The sequence below is a fragment of the Oculina patagonica genome, chromosome 8 (genome assembly GCF_052425735.1).
Source record: "Oculina patagonica isolate OP01 chromosome 8, crgOcupat, whole genome shotgun sequence".
NCBI classification, from domain to species: Eukaryota; Metazoa; Cnidaria; class Anthozoa; order Scleractinia; family Oculinidae; genus Oculina; species Oculina patagonica.
Window position 1 is genome coordinate 23,390,168 of NC_135765.1, and position 16,200 is coordinate 23,406,367.

Below are 16,200 nucleotides of genomic sequence, written 5' to 3' on the forward strand. Positions count from 1 at the left end.
CACGAGGCGCAGCCGAGTGTTTTAGACTTGATAGAACACGAACTGCGATTTTATTGAACGGCTTCAAAATCTTCTGATGTAGATCAACTCATTCTTGCACTAATATTTAGATTTGGGGTTATTTTGGCTTAGAAAATTGGACGTTAAGTTTAGCCGTGTCTTTATCAGATATAAAGACACTCATTAAACATAAATTTCTTTTTTATTTTCTTTATGAATTATTAATACATTTTTGAAAAAGATTTTATGTCAGATCCAGACCTAAATCTTACACGCAGTATAAAGACGTCTAGTTTGTTTGTTTCCATTCAATCCTTAACGTTACCTTAATGTGTAAAAACATAAGAATTCTATTCTGAGCTCTCCAAGTGAGTCAAACATCCGTAGTTTAGAACCCCAAAAGAGTCGATGAGCTCCCCCCCGTTTTACATACAGCCTGTAGCACTCGTCCGCCAGGCCTCTAAACCCGCAGCACTAGAGCACTGCCTGGCGTTTCGTTTAAGAACGTTAATAAACAGGGGCATCAAACGAGAGCATTTTGTCGGAACACCGTTTTTACGCGTTAAGTGTCTTTTGTGTTATTTGAAGCCTCATTTTTAAGGCGCTAAGAAAAGAGGATCTGAATCGAATACGCATTTAAAGCTCAGACAAATGTTAAGGAGCGAAATATTGTTAACCGAAATTAAACCTGTATTTATGAGCCGCTGCTGCCTTTTCGGAAATATTAGCTGGCCTTTTTTCGTAACGAAAACGTCATTTTCTTTTTTCTCGAAAACAACAGGCATTACTTACTTCATGGCAATAAAGTTTAAGCTAAAAAAATCTCAAGTTTTTCATCGCACGGCTAAAATCAGGGTCCCCTATACCTCTATGCGAAATGGAATTATGTGGAAATATTTGGCTTTTCAGGCGTTACGAAAAATTCTAAAAATGTTTTCACGTTCACGCAAAAATCATGGCGATCCCTGTTTAGACTGTTACCCTCGGAAGGTGTAAGACTGGAAATTGTGTCTGTCAAGATCACACACGCGTCAAAATAGCTGAAAAAAGTCCCAATCCCAACCACAGAGCTAAAACAAGAGGGTCTCAATGGGGTCAACCGTTAGCCGTAAAACGGCCCAACATTTAGCCGTTAGGAGTAAAAATTGGAAAAATTTAACCGTTAGACGTAAAATATGTAAACCGTAAAAAAGTCGGTCGTTAATTTTAAATTAAACAGACTGGGTAACTTCATCGCCCCAGAATGGTCCTGAGACCTAATTAAATGATGTTTCTGACGAATGAGCTTGCGAAGAAGGCTGAAACAACTATTTTGCCGGCACGGGATACAACACGGCCTGGGCTCCAGGCCGGTGCATTATGGGGGTTAGCCAGGGGTATATAAAGGGAGTATAACACGTGATAGTCATCTAGGTCTCTGAACCAACCCTGTTCAGTGCTCCGTTAATTTTGTTCACTCGGTTTTCTCTCGCTTGTGCCGTTGTGTTCGCTATGTCTATTGCCTACGACGAAGTTTCGGCTCTTATCAGCGCCAACAACCCGCAGTTGATAAATTCTTTCCAAGCATCTCCTGCAGGATAGCGTTGGCTAAATTAACCTGGCCACGAGGAAGCCGCGGATATACAAATGGAGGAGTTAAAGAAGCTTTCATTCAGCGAGCCACTCAAGTTTCATCGTAAAGCTTATGAAGTCCAGTTCAAGCTCAATCTAAAACTAGCGGAACTAATCGTCGGCGCCAAGTCTGCCGCCCAAAAGTCTCAGCTCGTCAATATTGAAGCCGATCTGGACGAAAAGAAAAACTCTAAGAAGCCCGGGCATTAGCGTGCTACCTGCTCAACGATGACCAAGCCGTCTGCCTTCGCTAGCTCCTAAAAGAGTTCAAGAGAAGGACAAACCAGGTGTAGTCCATTTCGATTTTAATATCGAAGCGATAGTTTATGATAGAAATTTGAATTTTGCTTTTCATCGTTTTGCTTTGAAATTGTTTTGCTTAAATGTTTCTTATACGCTCTATTATTCACATTGTGTTTCCGATTTTTCCTCTAGCCTACCGTGCGAAAAGGGCTTTTATATAATTGTGGATTGATTTCTGGCGTTCTTGAGAATCTTTACAATTCATTTTTAATGTCACCAGTCAAGGTTACAAGAGTCTCAGTCTTCCTCGAACTTCAACGCCTTCTGGCAAGGCTAACAATGCTTCGGTGCTTTGCTGCAAAGCTGTTAACGAACTCTTCCATGCAATCCTTACTGTAGAGATTTTTTGCGTGCATGATATTATCAACTGTTAAGCTTAAATTATGAACTTATATTCCGCTCGACAGATGTGTACTGTATGTGTCGAGTCGCTACTCGCATAATAATTTTCTTACATGTGCAATATGCTAATTATTTACTAACACAGAGAAAACAATGTGTTATGTTGCATCTACATTCACGCGTAGCTCCGGCTACAAAGGTTTATTTTGCATCTTAGGCACGTGATTTCTCCCTTTTTGTAACTTGATGTGACGACTTGAACGTCGTCGTTCAGATCTTAAACAAAGGTTTCCATTTATTCTTATTTGGTTTGTAATCAGGATATTGTCTCATCGATATTTTTCCCGCGCATCGCAATTTTCTTTCGTCCGCCTATCTTTTTGGGTATGGTTTTTTCAGATTATTTCTTTTTTGCGTCCTTCCGTTTCGACGGTCTTCAGCCCCCCTTTCATGTTTATTTTATTATAGTGCTTTACCTATTCTTAGGCCCTATGAAGGTACGGGCTTCCCTATAGCTATTTCCCTCGATAATGGGTTAAGTGGGGAAGCTGACCACCTTTCCGTCGAAATTAACAGTTTATTTGTGCACTCTGGCTTATTTAAGTCTGGCTTTGTTCCTTACCTAGACAAGTCTCAGTGGGGGTCTGCACAGACCTACGTAGTTACAAGATTTATTTTCTTGGTGATCTACATTGCCGTTTCTTGGGAATATCATTCCTGGTTTCGCTACCCTGCAGTATGCCATTTCTGTTTTTTCTGTTTACAAGATTTATTTTCTTGGTGATCTACATTGCCGTTTCTTGGGAATATCATTCCTGGTTTCGCTACCCTGCAGTATGCCATTTCTGTTTTGACTTTCGGAGATACAATATCCTCTCCCTTTATGGGTAGTGTTTTGGGTGGCTTAGTCTAGAGTGCAGTAAGTTCCACTTGGAGGGTACTTTTAGGCTGTGTGCCTCGCCTCAGAAGCCTTTCATTGTTAGCTTGTTAGTTCTTAGGTCATCTGGTTTTCCTACAACCAGAATGTTGCAGTGCCTTCCTTTTTTCTTTACCGTGACGGCAGTAGGAAGGTCGATCCCTTGCCTTTTATTGGATTTTATTATTTCCTTGGGGTTTTGCATTTACTGTTGCCTTTATTGTTATTGTTATTTTACGCCATGGTTGCCTTATATTCGCCATATAGGTTAGCCTCTTGCGTGTAGTTTGCTTTTACTTTTATCGCGAATCAAGACTCATTTTCATTGTGTCTTTCTCTACATTACTTTAGATGTCCTTTTTATGCTATGTTTTGCTCTGCTTGGTTTTTCCTTTTATCTCCTCAGGTGTTTTTTGCTCAGCTTCTGGCGAAACCAGACCGTACTGGCAGATGTATTGGCCCTATCCAGGCTGGGTCCGGTGGACAGTCTGAAAACTACGGTCCCTTCTTCTAAGGCATGCAGTACTGCTTTTCAGTATCACCGTGCATGATGCAGGTGGAAGGAGTTCGCGGTCTGTAAGATTTGATAATATTTTTGTAGTGAGATAAAGTGATATTTTCTTCTATGAAAGTTTCATTGCCATTCAAGTGCTTAAAAGTTAGAACGGCCAGCTCCGTTAGGTAAAGTGCGTTGTTATTTCCGAGCTATCCAGCTCCGCTTGTCCTGTTTATTTGCACACATGGTACTTTGATTATCTTCATATTTCCCTCCACTCTAGAATACTCATTCTTAGCCCATTTTTTAGGGGAAGGTTCTTGCTACACCGTAGTTTCTGGAAGTCTGCTTTAGCCCAAGATATCAATGTAGATGACAGCATTGAGCAAACAACTTACGCCCAATACTTTGTCGTTCTATCGTGGGGGTTCGTGTCAGGCCGCCCCCCTAAATAAACTTATTTGTCCTATAGCTGTGTGCTTGTTTGTTGTGTAGTGGAGGCAAAATATGATGTTTCTGACGAATGAGCTTGCGAAGAAGGCTGAAACAACTATTTTGCCGGCACGGGATACAACACGGCCTGGGCTCCAGGCCGGTGCATTATGGGGGTTAGCCAGGGGTATATAAAGGGAGTATAACACGTGATAGTCATCTAGGTCTCTGAACCAACCCTGTTCAGTGCTCCGTTAATTTTTTGTTTTTAGTTTTTTTCATATTTTTTTCCGCCTCGTTGCTGACTAGCCTTGATTTTACTTGATAAGCCTCCGTAGGACGGGCTACCAATCGTTGGACATGAGCCATGGTTCCTACCCAGATTTCCGGCCTCTTTATGGCAGGTTTTTTCTGGCCTCCGTGCTATCAGTCTATTGCTCCTGTAGTTTTTTAGCCTACCTGGTACTAATTGTTTTGTACTTTTTGTTTTGTATGAGTAGGTTCTTCTTTTTGGTCCAAAGTTGTGGATTACTCAGCCCATCTGGCAGTTTACACTAATTAGAGTTTGTTTATCTTGCAACTATATTTACCTTACTGGCTCTACAAGTTTGTATATAGGGGATTAAGGTCCAAAGAAGTGGGCCCCTCAGACTAACTGGCAGTTGAACACTAAGCTTGTTTTCCTTGCACTTTATTTTCCTTACTGGCTCAATTATTTGTATTTAGGGGGTCTTAGTCTAATGTAGTGTACTCCCCAGTTCGTTTGCCTTGCAATTTTGGCATGTCGCTTTTGTATGTGGGGTATTTTGGTCCAAAGTTGTGGACTCCCCAGCTTAACTGGCAGTTTGAGATGTAAAGCTTGTTTAGTTACCGTTTGGTCGTGCACTTACCAGTTTATGTAAACTTGAGAAATAGCTCCGCACTTTCATATTCATTTTTTCGTAAGTCATTCACAGTGCGATGTCATTCTACTTCAGTATACGTATGAGTTGTTACGTATCTGCTTTTGTTTATACTCGCTGTGTAGCCCTTGCAGCTGTTTGTAGAGAATTAGGTTTGTAGCTACTATAGTTTATTAACTGGTACTATATGTTTTTTCTGACGAATGAGCTCGCGAAGAAGGCTGAAATAACTATTTTGTTGGCAAGAGATAGAACTAGAATTGGGCCCCAGGCTGTGAGGTCACGGGTAATGACGTAGGGCTATATAGGACAAAGGACATGTAGGACAAAGAGAACTGAAAGCTTTTTTTTACATTTCGCTACATTTCGTAACTTATATTATGCGTAGTCCTTTCTTGATAGATTTTTAATTGTAAATAGTTGACTTATCATTTCATGTAAGTGTTACTCGATAATTCAGTTCCGTTCAACTGCAAAAGAGTTTAAATTAACTATAGGAAGGGTATAGCACGTGGTTGTCAAGGCCTCAGAGCCAACTGCTTTCTTGGTCTGCAGTTTACGTTTATTCTTATTTCATTTTGTAAAGCCACGTAGGATTGGCTTGGAGCTTGAGCCTTGGTTCCTACCCAGGTTTCCTGGCATGCATTTTTTCCCCACTGGGGTTTTTTGTGCCAGGTTTTTCTGGCCTCCGTCTAACCGTATGCGTTTTGTAAGCGGTTGCTCAGCTCTGTACGCTTTAGGGCTTTTTCATTCGTTTTTCATTTTCTATGTTTTAACGGTACTACCACGTCGTTAGAACATATGAGATTTGTAACACATCCTAGATTCTTGTCTTATCGGAGTTTTGGTTCTCCGGCCTAACTAGCTAAGCCTGTGTTTTAGAGTAGCTCCCTAGCCTAACTGGCACTAAGCCTGAGAGCTTACTGGGAAATGTAGTTCAAGGCGTGGGTTTTCGTCCACGTCGTTAAAACATATGAGATTTGTGACATATCCTAGATTCCTGTCATATCGGAGTTGTGGTCCTCCAGCCTAACTGGCTCTTAGCTTGTGATTTAGAGTTGCTCCCTAGCCTAACTGGCAGCCTAACTAGCACTAAGCCTGAGAGCTTACTGGGAGATGCAGGTCTATAGGCGTGGGTTTTCTTTGTAAATTTCGCCTTACTGGCGTACTATTGCCTTGTCCAGTTGATGTCGTAGCTACTATTTGTAATGACAGTCATTTAATTAAGTTTAATATGGATAAGGATATTTTACTATAGATGTGTCCTGTAACTAGAGTTTTGAATGTGTTCTACTTGTATGTAAACATTGTAAAATAGTGTAAGGAAATGTATGGGATTTGGGTTGGTTCGTGTCAGGCCGCCCCCCTAAATAAACTTATTTGTCCTATAGCTGTGTGCTTGTTTGTTGTGTAGTGGAGGCAAAATCATATGTTTTTCAATAATGGAAATTAATTTTTAACTTTTAAAAACAGTTGAAATTAATTTTTATCTTATTTTAACCGTAATGGAAATAAATTAATCGTTAGCCGTAAAAAAGCTAAAATTTTAACAGTAAACCGCAAAAGCCACTACCCCATTGAGACCCTCAAACAAAGATGTACGTTTACTAGAAGTACCTAGAAAATCTGAAATAAAGTCACGAAAAAGAAGATTATTTATGATTCACGTCTAATTCAACTCTTCGTTCACGGTTCACGTTCAAGCTAAAAATTGCGTTCACGCTCGCGTAAAAAGATCTTAAAATGGCAATCACGAAATTTATATAAAAGCCCAAATCATGTTTCACGGCAAATAAATAGCATCATTCGCGCTCCACGTAAAAAGTATAGGGGACCCTGTTTAATATGTCTTTTGAACAGATATTCACAGAAACGGTCTGTTGGGTGCCCGTGGCCTAGCATGACATCTTCAAAAAGTCTTTTGGAAAGGTTACGGTAGTTTGACTTTTAGACTACTTCCAAAAGTTAACAAAACACGATAAATACTACAACATGTTAAATTTATTCGCTTATTTCGCTTACAACCTTTCTTGCTAGTACAGAAGGCAATTTTTGTAACAAAATGAGACAATTAAAACCCATTTATTTTCCATGGTTTTTATTTCAATATATACATAATTCCCTTAATACTAAACTTTCGTTTTAACCACAAAACTCTTCACCTTTAAAGAACACTTAAGGAAGTGGTCATAACAAGTATACTCGACGAGGAACCACCTTGTATAGGGGTAGAAGGGCCGGCTATGCAAGATACCACCTGTCTGATTACAAATGAATGGACAAAATTTCATGTCCTTAAAATTTGAGTTCAGACTTTCATATTTGGTGTGCACGAAGCTTGCATTGCTGGAGACTAGTTTCTTCCGAGTGTGGGCTATGCAAACAAGACACCAAGTTTAAAGGTGGGTTACATGAGGAATTTCTGTCTTTTTGCAGAGTAGTGGGTCCTGTCTGAGTACAGTAGTTTTGACCATTTGCCTAAAATATTAAACCCTTGAATACCAAGCTTGAAATAGTAATAAGCACTCCAAATCTTACTGTATACAATTATATTTACGTTTATTTTCCATGCTAGTTGGTTATGAGCGTTTGATGGCACTGTGAAGTCCCGATTTCTCTAATTTCAAGATAACTGGAATCAATAGTCATTTCACTTAAATTTGTTTCACTCAGATGGACACTGGATTTTTTCCGCCGCATTCCTCGAGCTTCTGATTTTCTGAACCAATTTTCGAGTCTCTTCGAGGTTCGTGAAATCAGGATTCTACTAGCTGTACATGTATAGTATAATAGAAAAAATATTTACTTATATACATACTACTTATTAACCGAGAGTGAGGTCATTACAGGGGAATCTCAGACCGAGGCCTTGATGTATTGACCGAGCGATAGCGAGGTCAATACATCAAGGCCGAGGTCTGAGATTGCCCTGTAATGACCGAACGGACGAGGTTAATAAGTTATTTATTATATGGCCTTTTAGCGCTATTCTAAAAATATCTAAAAAAACACTAGGTGAAACTCGCTCTTGCTCTCTGTGGCTATCTTCGTCACTCATACTAAAGAAGTATCGGTATGCTTATATTTTTCTTTCAGTTATTGAAAAGATAGTTACATTTTGTCGGTATTTATTGTCGTTTTCGCAATTGTGCTAGTAGCTTTTACTCTTTACTCACAACTCAAAAAACCGTCGAGCCGAGAAAATGTTTCATAATGCCCGGTCATTACAAGAAAATAATGCCCGCTCAGCAGCCAATCAGAGCGCGCGTACTATTGTAGCCATATAATAAATATGTATAATACCGTTGATTATTATGAGGATTATTACGTTCGTAAAATTTGATTTTTCAACTTGCAAGATGTTTTTGAATCTATGCATCATGTATGCGTAAGTTAGTTTTTGTTTTATCATTTGAATGTACACATCCTCAAAAAGGAAATATTAGTGAGAAAACTTTATTGATCACGACTTTAAAAAGTTAATCCCCGCTACGAGTATAAGAAATAAAAGAAAAAAGTGGTTTATAGACAAAATGTTAATTTCTTTTTTGCTCCAATTGCGCTCACTTCAGTATCCTTGGAAAGCTTGCTGTATAACACCTCGAACATTTGTTTGTGTTGAACGCCGAAATTCCTTAAATTTAAACAACCAAGTACATTAATTTAAAACTGGAGTTGCGTAACGTGTTGTGGGGAGGGTGAGGGAGAAAAGTGGGGACCTGGTAGTTGGCAGTGAACTCTACGGGTGGTGGAAGAAGACAAGGCGGGTAGAGAGCAGGATACTCAAGGTACGGATACGAGGAGAAATTGGAGAACATAGTTGAGAACTCATTGTATTTTACAATATTTTATCTGCATGTCAGAAAATTTCGAGAAAGTTTTAGTATTTTCTGAATTTGTAATTTAATGAATAGTGTCTACATATCGAAGCTATATCGACTTTTTAAGACAATGTAAAACAAATACAGCTTACTAACTGTAAATAAATTTATATTGACCGTAAGTTTTGTTTAGCCTCTTTTTTTTAAGATAGAGAGCAATCATTCGGTTAAAATTAATTTATCGATGCAAATAATTTTTTTTACCTTATACATGTTCTTGTAAACTAAAATACCCTTGATGGCGGGATTTGACTTCTTAGGGATAACTTTGCAAAAAATTGCAAAATCTGAACTCAGTTAATGCCGATTTTAATAATCAAAGAACAGACGATTAGAACATATATCGAGAATAAAAAAAATGTAAGAAACTGTCTTGGACGAAAAGATACACAATTATTAACTAATTAATTAATTAATTAACTGTCAGATGGCAACCTGCATGAAAATAACTTGCTCGGTGGAAATAAGTACCTTATATAATATATGTTGTAGTCCCCACACCCAATCCTCTTCTCCACTTAGAAGCTCCACTGTTATAATGTACATCTATCTGCTAACACAAAAATATTCCGGGTATAAGCCATTCCCTGGGTTTAAGTCATTTCCCGGAAATAAGCCATTCCCTGATATAAGCATTCCTTAGGTATAAATCATTACCTGGGTTTAAGGCATTCCCCGGGTATATGCTATCCCCAAGTATAGGTCACCCAGGTGTAAGTCTCCTTCAAAGTTATGTTTCACTGTGAAAAAACATTAAATTTCTTTCAAATAGAAATTGGAGGTGACCAATTTTTAGAAGTGGAAAGCAGATAAAAAAGTTGTTTAGTGATATAAAGAAGTTTTGTGTCACAATAAATGCTTCATCAGATCTGAACATAAGGTTAAAAAATTGGAGAATACTTAACACATCTGTAATGTTTTTTTTTTCCTGCAAGTATACAACATCCACGGGATGCCTACCAAACAATGTTTCCTTCTAACTTCGCTCACAATCCGTTGTAAATCTAATAGTCTGTATATATTAATTTGATCCTTGACAGATTATTTTCAGAGTTTTTTTCATACCGCTTATCGCAACCTCCCTCGAATATAAAAACCCCCAAATAAAAGCCTTCCCCAAACCCCTTCCAAAAGCTTAACCCAGATCCGCATTGGATGTTTTGATCGCACACGAATCAAAATTCGCAAATCGGTGGTGCTTATTTCACCTAAGAGTGTCTCCGATTTTTCTTTGATATATTTTGCTTTGTATGATCAAGAATGGCTCAAAAACATTTTTAATTGACTTCATAGAAAATACACAAACGTTTTCCAAAGCAACATCCGTAGCGTCAGAAAATATTTTTGACTTTTATTTTGCATGAATTTTTTGGGGGCATTCTTGGAGCTCGTTTAGGGAGTCAAGTGATATTTAAAGTTGATAAAAGTAAACTAACGTTTGAAATTTATAACGAGATCTGTTAATACATGTGTTAATTCGTATGAATTAATAGAAGGAAAGCTCATTCAAAACTGGTCTTTTACTGCATCCTTTTGTCATTGACTAGTAAATCAAACGTGACCTTAACTTTATTTCCCTTTCTGCTAATCTTTATGTATTGTTTGTATTCAATATTTGTCACAAAAGGTTATAGATACACCACAGGAGATAAAATCAAAAGAAAAATACATTTTAGAGAAAAAACAAAACTGTTTTGAATTAAAACATTCAAATGTCTTGGAAAGTTCTGTCGAATTTTAGTAGCTCAATGGTAAACCTTTCAATTCTAAGACCGATTTTCTCCCAACTAATATTATTATATTGAGAAGCTAGCAGGCAGAGGAATAAAATTTTAAGTGCAAGAACGTTTCGTTGAAGCTAACATATGGTATTTAATAAGGAAAAGCAATATTTTAAACTAAGGGGTTAAATTGTATAAACGTTTGTGTCGTAAACAGATCAGTTTATTGAATTTATTTGATCTTTCATTTCAAAGCTTGCTTTTGCCCTCGTTATCACTTCTTCAAACCAATCTTTGATATGGCTCTTAAAAGCACGATTAAAAAGAATAATTAGTTTTTTTTTTCTCGAGTCGTCGAGTCTACAAGAGATAATGGTGCATGTCGTTATCGGTAATAATACACCAAATAGATCTAACTCATATTTACTGACTCAAAAGTACATAAGTGTGTTATTGCATGTAGATTAATCCTCTCGTCTCATATGGGAATGTCAATAAGATGCGGTTTTCTTTTTCAGTTTCTTTCAAACGCCGCGAACAAGCTGTAAGCACATTTTACTTTCAATTCGTGTAATTAATACCGACTCCTTTTAAATTATCTTCTTAAAAATTATTTTCACTAAAAACTCGAAAAAGTAATTTAATTCAGTTGTTTTAACAAGTGGAAAACCACTATCTAAAAAAGGTGGAAACTTAAAATAGCCACGCTAAAACAAATGAACGTATTCGTGTCGTTTTTTTTTTTCAATCAAAACAAAGTTTATTTTCCAACTGAGCGCAACACAAAGCAAGTTCTTTTTATAAACTTTACAAAGCGCGCGCTCACTTCATTATTTCATTCAATATGCTTCTTGAGCTTGTTTTGTTTTGAACAAAACAAGAACATTTTCCCCGCCCACTGCGATTTCAGGTTAATAACGGAAGTTAAAGATGTTTAGCAGGCTTGTTTAAGTTTGTTTGAATTCACTTATTTCAATGGGTTAACAACTGTGCATGTCTTGAGATGAATGACAGCGATGTCGAATCAACACGAGCCAAAACTACATGGTACTTTCTGTTAGAAGGCAAGTTGTGTTCGATAATGGCTCAGTTGTAAATAACGTCAGTCTATTAAAAGGAGCGTTAAAATCGATTTTGATAATGGCCAATTTTTTTGACATTTTATCCATCAAAGTGAAGAAAATAATTGCTGCGTCCTTAATGAAAAAAATCCATTTAAAATGGACTTCGAAGTCGATTTTCCAAAGATGCAGGAAATTTATTTTTGCTATCTTAACACTACTTTACAAAAGACTCACAATGTTTGGTTTATGGGGGGAGGGGGGGGGGGGTGTAAGATTTGGTGGCTAACCACAACTTCTTAATTCTCCAAAACATAACTGATAAAAGCACCCCTAGGCAGGTGTAAAATATGTTTTTATATTTTACCTAAAAAAATGATTAGGAAATTTCAAAAATTGTCACCAACCCTTAAAAAATGCTGTCTGCGAACGCAAATAGATTTTGAAAATCTGTTTGCGTTCGCAGGCTATAAAAAATACTTAATATGTCCTAGCCTATTCCCTGGGTTCTCCGCGGTCAAACCTCTGAGGCAGTTTTTCTTTCTGGGAATTTCGTTTATATTGAAGAGAAAGTATAAGCAAGGATAGGTGACTGACAGTTGCTGGGTGTAAAATTATTTCCATTCCCTCACTTAAGCGAACGCAACCGAACCGAATGCATTGACAAATGGCGCCGACAAGTCCGCATTTACCTGTTTTCAAAGACGTAGAACGTTTTTAGTAAATCTCCAAAAAATTTAGTAAACCATCAAAATACCGGTAAAGTATCAATCTTTGAACAGTAATATATAGATTTAGGCAAGCCTAAAAGCGAAGTTCCCCTTTATTTGTTTATTTATTTATTTATTTATTTATTTATTTATTTATTTATTTATTTATTTATTTATTTATTTATTTATTCAAAATTAGAATAGTTTTAAGCAACGCCAAAAGCAGCTTGCAGCTCTTCAACAATGAAAAATAGATACTCAGCTTTATGCTTAAATGTCCCTCTAAAAATGCTTGAAAAATGCAGAAAGAAAGGTTTCCCAAACCGTTTCTTCATCTAAACACTGTAGACTGCTGTAGTTTTATACGTGACATATCGGTTGTGTATCCGCGGGGAGCCTCGGAAATCGCGCGAAAAACGACCCTTTAAAAATCCCGGATGACTATGACCGCCATGTTGCACGACGTACGTCGTACGCGCCCGCGAACCGTGCTGCTAGCCATGATGACCATGAAAACTCAAATACATGGTTTTGTAACTTATTTATGGGTATGGGGCTCTGCTCTGGGAGCTCCGCTAAAAATTAGAACCTTATATTTGAAGTTTATTTTTTTATTTTTTTTTATTTTTACATATTTCTATCGTTTGACGGCAGTTAAGTCCCTGGGCGTTTTCCTTTTTCTCGAGCGAGCGCGAGGTGTACGTAAGGGCCTGGGAATAGGTTGGCAGGAATTGAGGCGGGCATGTCATTCGGTGACGTCATAATATTTGCGCCAAATCTATCGCAGATAAATAGGAAGGGAACGCCTGGGAACTAGGATGAATTCGCCCACGATGTCTTCCGTGGGATATCGATATACATTTCCAGTAGAAACTGAGTAACACACACTAAGTGGCTATCACATCAGATGAAGAATTACCGTTAAAGGGACTGTGTCACGGCTAAGTTAACTTAATGTTACAAAATTTTGTCAAATATTCGCTATGAAACTATATGATTGCAAAGAAATTAATTCTCTGATCAAACGATCGATGCGATAGAAACGATCGGGGCGATCATATGCGAATCAGGCTTAAGGATGCACGAAGGAAAATAGGGGAATGACCTTTAATCGGAATTGTGAAGTTTTGATTTCTCTGTTGGTTTTTCGAGATTTCTACTTGGTTATTTATTGTTATGTCGTTTAAAAATGATATTTTATTCATTTTTTCTGTTGCAGTTTTGTTTTAGTTTTTTCAATTATCCTTTGTTTTAATCACTATTATGTTTTTAATTGAACAACAGAAAGTACAATGTAGCTTTGGCCTTAGTTCTTTTTCATATTTCTCAGCGAAGCAATGAAATGCGTTACCAGACTGTATTAGAACAAGTGACCTTACAAAGTTTAAAAGGAACATTTAGGGAATGACTTTTGTTTAGACACATTTTGCTTATCTATAGATTTTTTTTCGCTATTTATTTGTAGATTCTAGTTTCTTCAATGTTTGTAATGTATTTTTGTAACGTATTTTAGTGTATTTTATTGTATTTCTCGAAGATATTAGCTACAAATATTGATAATATTAAAAGCTTCTCTAAACTTCGAGAGAAAATAAAGTTTGCTAAAATAGTTTGCTAAAATTTGCGCTAAGTTACTTTTGTCCCGAATGGCTTTACGCGCGTTTTTCAAACGTTTTAATTTACTGAAATAAACCGTCTCAGAAAAACTCGGGATCGACACAAAGTGGGACAAACTTCAGACATTCAGATCTAGACAATTGGGCAGATTCTAACATTTCAACAATTTTTTTTTAAACAGACAAATGTTGAGAATTTTTGTTCAGGGCATATTTTTTATACACGTCTCGTGCCACGTAGCCAATCAGAAGTAAAACTCAATCCATCGCGACTAGCTTACACTTGTTTTTCCGCGCTTAGCGTCTCTAAAATGGATATACTCTTCTAGATAAGGAGTCCAAAAATCAAAAGGGATTGAGCTGCACCTGAAAAATGTGTGCGAGCAAGGAAAGCTTGGCTTGGTTTTTACTTCTGATTGCTTGAGAAAGTGGCGCAAGTTTTTTTATTATTATGATGAAGATGCTAAGATTTTATGTTATTGTAACACATTAAAGCTCGTGTTTCATTGCAGCGTTGTTCTATTGCAACAATAGAACAAGCTTTAATAAGTAACAACACTATGGAGGCTGAGGAAGCTTTTGCAGTGAGGCGCTGGCAAGGCAAAAGAGGTATGTCCTAAGTTAGTGGCCGGTGTTTTGGATCTGCAAGTTTCAACTACATATTTGGCAGCAAATATGAATGAAAATGCAGAATAACTGACTTCTTAAAAAAACGGGGAAGGCTAAAAAGTTTGATTAAGAAGACAGAAGCTGGAGAATACGGTCGTCAGGGCGGGGAAGGGGGTATCACGTTTCATTCAAGTTGCTGGGAGGTTCCAGGGTTCAAGAAAAATGGATATTCGGGCGAGAAGTTTACTCCTTTGCATTATATTTCCTGAGTGAACTAAGAAATCACACTTTTAAGATATTTTTTAAATTCTTTGGCCAGTTATCCCATGATGGTTTCCTCTCTTTGATTATGCTACCTGCTTCTTCCGTAACCAGAGGAAACAACTAACATTGGATAGTGAAAGTAAAATCACTGAACTCTCCAATGATATTACTCAATCATTTAATGACAGAGACAGTTTACTTTGCAGGTAACATCAGCATGCCAGTTGAAGAGGTTTCCCCGCTGGATGCACATGAGTCGTCTGAAGGTGTAGCAACTGTAGAAACCTTTCATATGAGCGAGAACAACATCAGTAAGGTCACCTGTGATGATGGTGGAAGAAGTAACCCATCGTTGGCAGTGACAGGGTCGTCTGCAGTTAACATCAGCATGCCCAATGAAAAAGTGTCCTCACTGGATGTACAAGAATCATCTGAAGTTGTAGCCGCTGAAGACGCCCTTAGCATCCTTGACAACGAAATAAGTGAAGTCTCTTATGACTTTGGAAAAGGCAATGACATTTCATTGCCAGTTACTGGGTCCTCTGCAATTAACATCAGTATGCCCATTGAAAAGTTATCCCCGTTGGATGTACGCAGGTCATCTGAAGATGAAACCTTAAGAGAAAGGAAACGGAAGAGAAGCTGTGAAAACTGCGTGAACGAATCTGTGCAGCTGAAGAATAATTTCTCCGTCAATGAAGAGCAGTCTGAAGATTTTACTGAGCCATTTATAAAATGCAGACGGCTTTTATGCATTGGAGATTCTTCTATTCCTGCAAATTTTTCCATTAACATGCCCGCTGAAACAGGTTCCTCACTTGATGGTGAAATGAGTGACCAGTCACTGGCAGTGACAGGGACCCCTGTTTCTAACATCAGCGTGCCTGTTGTAAAGGTTTCATCGCTTGATGTACACGAGTCATCTCAAGGTGTTGCTACCGAAGAAGCTTTTAATCTTGGCGAGAATGAAATCAATGAATGTAGTTGTGCAATTTGTAAAATGAGTGACACTTGGTTGGCAGTGACACGGTCGTTTTCTCATTACATCAGTGTGCCCGTTGATAAGGTTTCTTCGCTGGCTGTACACAAGTCATCTGACGCTGTTGCTACCAAAGACATCAGCAACACCAGTGAAAATGAAATCAGTAAGGTTAGCTGTGATAATGATGGAATGAGTGACCATTCATTGGCAATGACAGGGTCTCCTGTTGCTAACATCAGCATGCCCATTGAAACGGTTTCCACGCCGGATGTACACAAGTCATCTGAAGCTGTAAGTACCGAAGACACAGGCTACATCTGTGAGAACGAAATAAGTGAGGTCACCTTTGATAAT

General features: G+C 37.9%; 1 protein-coding gene across 1 annotated transcript in view; it reads left to right on the forward strand.

Moving 5' to 3' along the window:
* LOC144663536 (uncharacterized) overlaps positions 1–16,200 on the forward strand; it is a 74,619-nt gene that overhangs the window by 28,449 nt on the left and 29,970 nt on the right. The window lies entirely within an intron of this gene.